This window comes from Pteropus alecto, unplaced genomic scaffold (genome assembly GCF_000325575.1).
Source record: "Pteropus alecto unplaced genomic scaffold, ASM32557v1 scaffold51, whole genome shotgun sequence".
Classification (NCBI taxonomy): Eukaryota; Metazoa; Chordata; class Mammalia; order Chiroptera; family Pteropodidae; genus Pteropus; species Pteropus alecto.
The window spans coordinates 1,797,087-1,808,452 of NW_006431922.1; the positions used below are offsets into that span (position 1 = coordinate 1,797,087).

At 37.7% G+C, this 11,366-nt stretch overlaps 1 pseudogene; it reads left to right on the forward strand.

The window, feature by feature from the left end:
- The first annotated feature begins 8,514 nt into the window (after positions 1–8,514).
- LOC112475512 lies at positions 8,515–8,633 on the forward strand (annotated as a pseudogene).
- Positions 8,634–11,366: the final 2,733 nt, after the last annotated feature.

Below are 11,366 nucleotides of genomic sequence, written 5' to 3' on the forward strand. Positions count from 1 at the left end.
CACCTACTATGTGCTAAGCACTAGGGATAGTTCTGAATGAAATAGATAAAAATCTCTGTGCTCATGGAACCTGTAACTTAGAAAATGATCCAGATTAAAGAGTAAAATATATAGAATGTTAAATGTGCTAAAGAGAAAATATAAAACAGGAAAGGGAACTCCTATGGGGCAGGAAGATTTTAGGCACTGACAAGGTAATTTTCACATCAAGATCTCAAAGAAGTAAAGGAGTTAGCCATACAGATATCTGGAGGAAAAACACTGGCAAAGGGAATAGCAAGTGCAAAGGCCTAGAGGGAAGAATACTTTTTTTTTTTCCCCACTGTGGAGGGGTGCAGATAGTAACATTTAAGTAAAGAAATTATTTAAATTCTCCCCCTTGTTTACCTCTCCCCTTTCTCCTCCCCCCTGGAGGAACACTTCTACATGAACTGCTAAGCACGGCAGAGGATGTAAAGATAAGCTCAAAGACTTTAAAAGCTAGTAAGAAAGCTTAGAATATAAATGTACTAAAACTGATATCAAGTAGATTTTTTTTAAGAATTAATTGAGAGATACAAACATGATTCTGTAGCAATAATATAGTTGGAAAAGTGAAATAGGCAGGGTGAAGTGGGGTTGGGGTTGGGGGTCAGTCACAGAGGAGCTCAAATCTGAGAAGAGTCTATACAAAGCATGTGAGCCAATGAAGCAGCACCCACAGGGCCAACTAGAATTAGGACAAAAACAGAGGGAAACATAAGTATTAAATTTATGTAGATATATATTATGTAAATTTATAAATATAAATATTATATAATTGTTATGTATAAATTATGTTTAGACATCACTTTTCCCTGTGCATAGAACTTTCCTCAATTCCTCAAAGGTTTGTATGGAAAAGGACCTTCTTATATTTGTTATTTGAGCAAAGGAAGTGGAAAGTTCTTTGTCGAATATAAAGCCCTATTAATGGAGGTGAGAGGAAGGGTAGGAAATGGCATCCAGCTGTTAATTGAGAACCCAAAAGAGTCCAGATAATTATTTTCTCTCACCTTGGCAAAAGACAATCATTTAGCAATATCACGAAATTTATTCTTTCAGGACTCCCTACCCTCCAAATGTAGGCCTCTGACTTGACTGTGATTACCCTTTCTTACTTCTTGAATCTGTGTCTTGCCTCCTTCAGCAGGGGCCCTAACTGTGAACATCTCTCTTCCTCCTTATCCCTCACCTCTACCTTTTTTTCAGTCACTTAGTCTGTACCAGGCATGTGCTAGGGCCGGGAGAGATTCAAATGAACAAGACAAGGTCCTTGGCCTCGGTATGGGAGGAGACAAGTAAACAAATGCCAGCAAAAGAACATCCAGCCTAAGAAAAAGTCTTATAAGAGTTTATTTGAGCTAAACTGATGAAATTGCCAGGAAGCAAAATCTCAATGGATTGAAAAAATGCTCCAGAGAATGGCAGTTTTGCAGCTTATTTTATACATTAGAATCAAAGGAAGAGACATAGGAGGGTTATATGAAATCCATTGGTGGTAGATGAAGCAGATAGGAGAAAGCAAAGCAGAGAAATCTCTGAGACTGGGTAAAAAGTAAAATGTAGAGACACGTACTTCTTTTCATTGATGGGTACAGGATAGTTAACATTTACAGCACATAGAGATGGTATGTAGGAAACAAGAGAACAATGTGGTTTCATACTCTAGTATGCCTTCCAGGGGTCTGGAAAAGAAGATTACTATGATATTTCTCAGGTGTGTTATCTTAGATGCACAAAGACAATAGACAATTTCAAAGTTAAAGACTGACCTTTGTCAATGAAGCTATAGGCCTAGAACATGATTACTCACCATGACCCACTTTGAGTTAAGAACTTTTACATTTCAGACCACACCCTGTGTGGTTACGTTGGTCTCTGGGTTTGTAAGGCCTGCCATGCTTGTCGGGTTTAGTATGTGGCCCCTTTTACATCTACACAGGCAATTATGATTCACTGCGACACCCACCATGCTACTGGGGCAGACAGGAGGAGTCAGGGAGACCCCAGGAGAAAGGGGATGATAAAGGAAGACCTGGAAGATGAGCACTGGGAGTAGGCTAAAACCATTTCCTATTCTGAAGAAAATTAGCCAAGAAAATCAATTATCTGAGTGTTAATAATGTAGTATAAGTATTATGATGTGTTTTCCTTCAAGCACATTTATACCGATCTTGGGTGGGGGCCTCCTGAGGGGAGACACTTTGGAGCAGAGTCTTTGGAACCCACTTCTAGCCATTAGCCTGGCTTGTTTAGACCAGTGGGGAAGATGACCCAGCCCCACAAAGAGCTCACCAGGGAGCTGGGACTTTCCCGTCACCCGGCAGTCTATGGTATAAAAGTCACCTTACATTCTGCCCCCACCCTCTCCTGTACAGTCTGTCCTGCTTCATTTCTTTTCACCCTTTGGATTGGTGTCTGCCTGATGGTTAATAGAGAATTATGAATCCCCTCAGTTTTAAAACAGATGTCTGTCAGAATGTCAAGGAACTATATTCTAATTCAAGCTCTATTTGATTTAGGAAAATGAGATCTAAGTCTCAGTTTCCCCATTATGTTATTTAATAATTACTGAGTTGCTATTTATTAACATTCTTTAAAGATAAAATTCTGCTATTCTATGTATTGAACTTTTTAATAGTTCTAAAAGTACCCTCCAAATCTTTATTTACAGTATCTAGGCGATATACCCTTTTACAACTCAGAAAACCTAAATTAATATTTAAGTTAGTGGTCATTTTTCCACACCACTTTCTTCCTTTTTGAATCTTTAAAAAATAGTTTATGTACTTGAATTTTAAATTCTATTTCTAATTAAGAATATATGAGCATAAGCACACATTTTATTCCATTCTCTACTTGTGAAAACAGCACTTAAAACATTTGTAAAGACTACATACATTCTGGCATCTTAAAATATAAAATCACTTGATCTTAGCCAAAAGGTCAAGAAGCTATTAAAATATAAAATCAAAGTGGAAAAATATTAAGAAGTCTGATATTTAAATCAATTTAGATCAAGGTGATATTCTTTCTGTAAATTTATTTTAAAGTAATATTTTTAAATGTTACTTTTAGCATAAAAGTAATTTTATTCTAAAAATAAAAGTCCAGAGAAGACTTTCATTTTCTTATTTTGGGGCTTACTAACTACAATTAAACACTTTAAAAAGCGATCTGCATTTTTTTTCATTTTGCCTATACATAGTTCAAAAGCAATCGTTTGCTGCCCCCTGGCTGTAAAGAGATTCCTTATCTTTCAATAAAACTACTGCTTTAAAAAAAAATTACTTTATATTGAAAAACTGAAGTGGAGAATTTAGGAAATGTATCACCTTCTATGCATATCACAGTACGAATACTGATTAAGAACCTAAGATTTTAGATCAGACTACCTGGGTTCAAATTCCGGCTTTGCGTGTATTAGCTATGTGACCTAAGTCAAGTTACTGAACCTCTCTTTCCATTTCCTAATCTGTATTAATGAAGATAATATGAATAATAATTCCTACTTTATATGACTAGTATGAGAATTAAATGAGCTCATCCACTACTTCAACTGTTTGGCTCAAATGTTGGATATTGGTAGATGCCATACTTAAAAGCAACAGAGAGGAACTGGAAATTGTCCACTGTGACACCAGCACTGATAATCTCTCTGACTCTGCTCTATTTTTTGCTTTTTGTTATAACACTTATCACCTAACATACTACGGAATTGGATTGTTTATGGCATCTAGTATTCTTTGCCTGCATTTCATCACTAAGTGAACTACAAGGGCACAGGATCTTTGTTTTGTTCTCTGATGCGTGCCAAGCACTATGTCAGGGGCTGGCACATAGTAGGTACTTAATAAATATTTGTTATTGAATGAGTTTGCTGCCATAATTTAATTGATATTCATAGAATCTTAGACCCTTAAAGTTGGAAAGAGTTTCCAAGAACAGCACATTAATTCATCAACCCTTTTGTAGACATACTCTGATAGATGTTATTTTGTAGACATACTCTGATAGATGTTATTCAAGGGGCAATGTATACAAAATGACCACTACACAATCTGAGATCAAGGAACAAGCAAGCACAAAAATAAATCGTTTCAATACACTAATAGAGTTCAGAATAAAATCTTGAGGATTGAAAATAAGAGAGTGTAAATCTCTGCAGGTGAGACAATTGAGCTGGGATGGGAGGTGCTCTCTGAGCATGGAAGACAGAGTACTTTCTAGCACAGGAACAATTTGAAGCAGAACCATGAAAGAGCACAGTGTTTCTGGGGGAGCTAGAGGAGCATTGTTTATGACGGGCAAAGGAGATTTGTTGCTAGAAATATTGGCTGGGATACTCTCAGGTGCATATGGGCCATGTTTGTGATGATGAGTGTTAACAGTTTTTGGTCTGATTTGGTTTAAACCAGGCCAGGCTACAAGCTGAGAGGGAGAGTACCCCTAAGAGCAGGTATCAGGCTAGCAGAGCAGTATTGTTATAGGTAGATAATCCAGGTTGTTACAAGTGGATAATCCAAGATCAGAGCAAGCAAAGAACCAAGAAATACAAAGAAATGAGAATCAGAGGAAGTCATGGAGAAGATGTAAAGGTGATAACTATGGCAGGGATCCGAAGTATTATAAAAGTGTTTTGTTAAATTTAAAAAAAAAAAAGTTTTATGGATCAGTGTGTCAGAACAACCAGAGAGAGAAACAGCCAGAGAGAAACAACCAGAGGGAGGCTGCCAGAACTGTCATATCAAAAGAAGAAAAGTCCTCAGCCTTGGGTCAAAATAGAAGCTAGCTAAGTGGCCTCTCAAGCACAACCTGAATGAGGAGGATTTAACATTAATCCTCAATCATGCCATTGTTATTCCTAGATATAATTACAAATTTGTTATTTTAATATATTTAAGTTCCCTCATTATCTAAGTATAATGCATTCCAAAATGTAGGTACCGTTCTTTTCAACAAAGTCTTTCGATGTCTCTGAAATCTCAAGTTAAACAGTCTCTCCTAGTATTAACAAGGGAAATCTGAAACGAGTGACCCTAATTAGCACTGTAACCACCACCCTAATGTCCAGAGAGGGCAAACCAGCCACAGAATGCTGTCCAAACATAGTATCCGCGCCTGGGTGTCCCACCCCCTTCAAAGGTCAGACAATGCATTCAGCAGATAAGCAAGTTGACATGATATACAAGAAGGCCAGAAACTACTGAGTGATAGAATATTAGTCAGACATTGGGCTCTAACAATCAACATGTGTAGTTTCCCCATTCTGAGACTTGTGATATTAGTTACATGGCTAGCTGGTAACTTACACTACTCTTCCAACTTGCCTGATACAGTAGTTGTTATAGTGAGTTTAGTGAGAGAAGAAAAACCTTCAAACCAGTTACTCTGTATACAAAATGATGAATTGGTTGATTGATGAATTTTTCCACCTTTTCAATTGCTCTTCTGGGCACAGTATAGATCCCATCACAGGGAAATAAAATTTCCTTCCATGGATTGATCATATTAACAATTATGCAGAAATGTATCCTTGATGATTTTTATTGCACCCTCTTTAAAGGCAGGGAATTTCAACAAACATGCCATTGAGAATATTTTCAGATTTACAATTGTGAAATGGTATATATGTTTGAGATCAGATAATTTCCAGTTATTTTATATCCTTTTTTAACTAGTAAAAGTTATAAAACAGTAACACGTAGGTCTAGCAAGATGTTTTTTTCTAAAAGGCCAATAGTAAATATTTTCTACTTTTCTGTCCGTATGGTCTCTGTAGCACCTACTCAATTCTGCCATTATAGTACAAAAGCAACCATAGGTGATATGTAAACAGATGAAGGAGGCTGTATTCCAAAAAAAAACTTTATTTACAAAAACAGACAGCAAGTTGGATTATTTGCTGACCCCTGATCTGTATACTGTTGGGTCTTGCTGTCCTCTCTTTTCCATACATCTTAGAGTGAATTTTATATCAGGACATTAGAAAGATCCCTTTTTTAAAGGAATATGTAATAGGCTGATGTATGGATGTTTCATAACTTATTAAGCTATTTTGCTGTTTTCTAATTTTTTTGCTATTAAAAATAATCGCTACAAGAAATTACATTTTATGTATTTCTTTGTGCATATGTATGAATATATATGTTGGATGAATTTCTAGACGTGTAAACATATCCTTTAAATTGAGATTGCCAAATTGTCCTCCAATTTTATACTCCACCAACAACATATGAGATAAAGTATACTAGTTCCCATGGCATTATATTGATATCGAAGTAAAGTTGGAATTCAATTTCATCATTTTACAATTCTACAGATGTGTGTTTTGTTGTTCCAAGATGATTTATTAAGTACATTACCTTTACCCACTAATTTGAAGTGTTATCTTAATAAAGCCTTCTGCCTTTTATAGCAGCCAAGAAACATGTTCCCTATCAAGATATGAAATAAAAAAATTTAAAATCTGAATGCCATTTTCATCAAAGTTACCTTCTCTTCCTGCTCTCAAAGCTAGGAGTAAACAATTTTATCCCGATGCTGTGATGTATCAATCTATAAAAAGGAACATGGAGATCAATTTAGATAAAGACATTATTCATGATCTAATTATGAAAACATCACGACTAGTTGATATATAAACATGAGAAGCAAGTGGTTGTGTGTGTATATTTTTTTCAAGTACTACTATACTTCTAATTCCTCTTAAAAATTCTTCAATTTTATGAAAGAACTATATAAAGAGCTGCACTCACAACCTTGAGGTTATGTCAAAGTAAGATCTGGTAGGAGAAGAAACCCTTCATTGGGACATTTGTCCTTTGACAGCTGGCACTGAGCAGTGCAAAGCATAAAGATAGATTACCAAGGGTTATTCTAGATCTGCATTGTCCAACACACACACCACATTGTGAGTATTGTACTATATGGCAGCCACAAGCCATGTGACTTTTGAACACTTTGAAATATAAATACTCAAAATGAGATAGACTATAAAGTACACAGTAGATTTCTAAGAAATTATGAAAAAAATGTAAAATATTTCAATAATTTTTACATTGTTTATACATTGAAATGCTAAAACTTTGGATATATTCATTAAATAATATATATTATGAAAATCAACTTCACTCTTCTTTTTACTTTTTTTATGTAGCTACTACAACATTTGTAATTACAAACATGGATTATATATCTATTATTATATGTAGTGTTAGTTCATGCCAGCAAAACTTATAATTTCAGAGTAGGACTTGAAGAATTAGCTGTGCCTCTTGGAGACCACGAATAAAAATAAAAATTGTGATCATAGGGATTCCTAAAACTTCAGTGTGAATTGTAGAAAACATAATGGACTAGGAAGGAAAAACATTGTTCATTCTGCAAATACAGATTAAATAGCAATTATTGACAGGAACATGCTTGACATTGGGTCACCTCATTGAAGACAGCAATAAGAAGACTAGAAAGTGAGTCAAGAGAAATATCAGTTTAGAAGAGTTAACTATCCATGCCTGTGTAAAACTGTTCCAGTTGACCTGTTCAGGGTTAAGCCAGAGGCTTAATTCTGTACCAACAGTTGAATGGCCTGAACTTAGCCAATAATGTTCCCATGAGCTTACCTTACCTTGGATGGAGGAGAGAGATCAAAGTCATAGGAACCATTGAAAAGGATCTGTAGGAACACCTTTCTGATACTTTTGGGAAAGAATTCTATGTAAATGCAAAACCCCTGCACAATAGAGCAGTCCATAAAGAAGGAATGACAGAAACTGCTATGGTCCGTGACAGACTCATTCTCTTCTTCTTTATGAACAGAATCCCAATGTTATTCAAGTAAGCCATGTTCCCTGCTAAACAACCACATTTCCGAGCTTCCCTTCAGGTAAGTGTAGTCCTAGTGCTGACCTTCAGCCAATGATATATAAACCAAAGTTTTTGTTTGGGACTTTTTTTAAAGCCCCTAAAAGGAAGATGGACCTTTAGGAAAGGTTTTTTTGACCTTGAGCCTTTCCAAAACTGTTGGAAGCCAAAAATCTGTATGCGATGGCTAGACTACTATATTGTCGCAAAGAAAGAAGTCTACATTCCAGAGAACTTTGTGGAGCCTCTGTACAAGCCATGGACAGCTTAACTTGGTACATCTTTTATGTGAAAAATAAATAAATTTCTATCTTGTCTAAGCCACTTTCCCTGCTGTTGCCTGCTGCTTGATGTAATTCTCAAAGCAGAACACCAGAATATTATCTATTAAATAGAATGAAGAGTTTCTAGTCAAGATGGCGGTATTGGTAAATGCTGTGCTCACCTTCCCCCATGATCACCTCAAAATTATAACTAAACTACAGCACCATCATCATTGAGAATCAACTGAAGTCTAGCTAAAACTAAGGACATATAGGAGAAGCCACCTCAAAACTGGTAAGAAAAGTGGGGACACGAAATGGGTTGGACTCATGCTCATATGTGGCAGTTAAAAATTAGGATGGAGTCTACAGCCACACCACCCTGAACTTGCCCGATCTCATCTGATCTCGGAAGCTAAGCAGGGTCGGGCCTCGTTAGTATTTGGATGAGAGACCACCTAGGAATACCAGGTGCTGTAGGCATAAATAAATAAATAAATAAATAGATAGATAGATAGATAGATAGATAGATAGATAGATAGATAGATAGATAAATAGAAAGAAATAGATAAATTCGGATGGATATCTTGGCTGTAGAGGTGCTTCCTGAGGAGCAAGAGGTCCCAGACCCACACCAGGCTCTACAACCCAGGGTTCCAATCCTGGAAGATAAATCTCTAGAATTTTCTGACTGTGAAAACCAGCAGAGATTGTGGCTGAGTAAGATAAAGGGTTGCTAGAGTCCCAGGCATCCTCTTAAAGGGCCCATGCAAGAACTTACTGACGGATTCACTTGATCAGAGCTCCAACACCAGATGGCAGCTCAAAACGCACCAGGGACATATGAGGAAGAACTGAATTGTCTGGCTTCAGGGAGAGACAGAAGTGCCGACAGAAGTCATCGTTCCTTTATTGAGTCCTCTTACCATCCAGCTTGCAGTCTCAGGCAGGCGCCACATTTGTGTCTCCATCAACTTGGCTAACACTATTTGCCCCACCTTGGTGATTCCCTGAAACCCTTCCCCACTCTCCCAAATTGTGGCCCACCCAAGCTGCTTCCAGTGATTTTTCCATACAAATAGCCTCTCTTGACTCATGCCGCGACTTTCCTAAGTTCTCTTAAAGGTTCACAAACAAGCAGTATCTGGCCTCAACATGCCCCATACCTCTTGCTTGGCAGCCACAAGCCTAGCACTAGAGGCAGCCAGCCTCAGTACACACCTTAGCCTCTCCCAGGCACCTCTAAACCCAGCACAAGTGGCAACCATCTACAGATCACTTTGTAGCTCATACCAAGTGGCCTTGGGCAGGGCACAGGCAGTGGCTGAACTTGGCCTGCACTAGAGCCCCGACTCCAACAAGCCTTAGAACCAACACACAGTGGCCAGCTTCAGACCACACCAGACCACTACCTAACCACCTCCACAAATGACACACCCAAAAGGCAGACTCAGCAGGCACCAGAGCCTCATTATAGTGAATACTGCTCTGTAGGGTCAGCCCCTGCACAACTCCTCCACTATAGTCATGGCCAATTCTCACAACCAATCAGTCCAAGGGTCAATCTCTCTCATTGATGTGCAAACAGCAATCAAGGCTCAACAACACCAGGAAGGCACACACAATCTACACAAGGGACATACCTGCAGCACCCAGCTCAGGTGACAAGGGAGGCTGTGCCACTGGGCCCCACAGGACACCTACTACAAAAGACCACTCTACAAAGATTGGGAGACAGCAGCTCTACCTAATACACAGAAACAAACACAGGGAGGCAGCCAAAATGAGAAGACAAAAAAACATATACCAAATGAAAGAATAGAAAAAAGGTCCAGAAAAAGAACTAAACAAAATGGAGACAAGCAATCTACCAGATGCAGAGTACGAAACACTGGTTATAAGGATGCTTAATGATATCGGTAAGAACTTCAGCAAAGAGATAGAAAACATAAAAAAGAATCAGTCAGAAGTGAATAATAAAACAACTGAAATGAAGAATACATTAGAGGGAACAACAGTAGATTAGATAAAACAGAGGATCGAACTAGTGATTTGGAAGACAAGGTAGCAGAAAACACCCAATCAGAACGGCAACAAGAAAAAAGAATCCAAAAAAATAAATAAATAAAGATAGTTTAAGCATGCATCAAGCATACCAACATTAGCATCATAAAGTACCAGAAGGAGAAAAAAGAAGCAAGAAATTGAAAACCTATTTGAAGAAATAATGACAAAAAGAATTCCCTAACCTGACAAAGGAAGCAGACATATAAGCCCAGGAAACACAGAGAGTCCCAAACAAAATAAACCCAAAGCATTGCAGAGGCCTGCAACAAGACACATCATAGTTAAAATGGCAATAGTTAAAGACAAAGAAAGAATCTTAAAAGCAGTAAGAAAATAACCTTAAAAGCAGTAAGAAAATTTCCTGCAAAGAAACTCCCATACGACTGTCAGCTGATTTCTTAACAGAAATTTTGCAGATCAGAAGGGTTTGACATGACATATTTGGAGTGATGAAAAGACCTATGATCAAGATTACGCTACCCAGCAAAGGTATCATTTAGACTCAAAGGACAGATAAAGCACTTCCTGGACCAGAATAAGCTAAATGAGTTAATCACCACCAAACCGATATTACAAGAAAAGTTACAGAGACTTCTTTAAGAAAAAAAAGGGGCAAAAAGATCAAAAATATGAATAATAAAATGGAAATAATTATATATCTATCAACAATTACTTTAAATATAAATGGATTAATTGCTCCAAGAGATAAGGTAGCTGAATGGATAAGAAAACAAGACCTTTACATATGTTGCCTACAAGAGACTCACTTCAGATCAAAAGACACACAGAGACTGCAAGTAAAAAGATGGAAAAAAATAATGCATAAAAATGGAAACAAGGGGATGTTACAAACATAGCTAAGTGAGAGATGTCCCCAGATCTCTTCCTTTGAAACAACAATAAGATGAACACCTAAAACTCAACAAAAAACATCCAAACTGCACACCAGCGCATCTGAGCATGGGTTCTGTGCATAAGAGCTACCACAGGACAGAACCCCAAGTGTCAGGTGGTGGACTGAGAGAAACAAAGAAGCTGCCTCTCACAGCCGGAGCTCCCTGTAGGAGGAAGGATGAGGGGAAAAGGTGCGGTGACTTCCCTGAACAGCCCTTCCTGGGAGAGTTGTGAGCTCCACGTGACCTGTGGCAG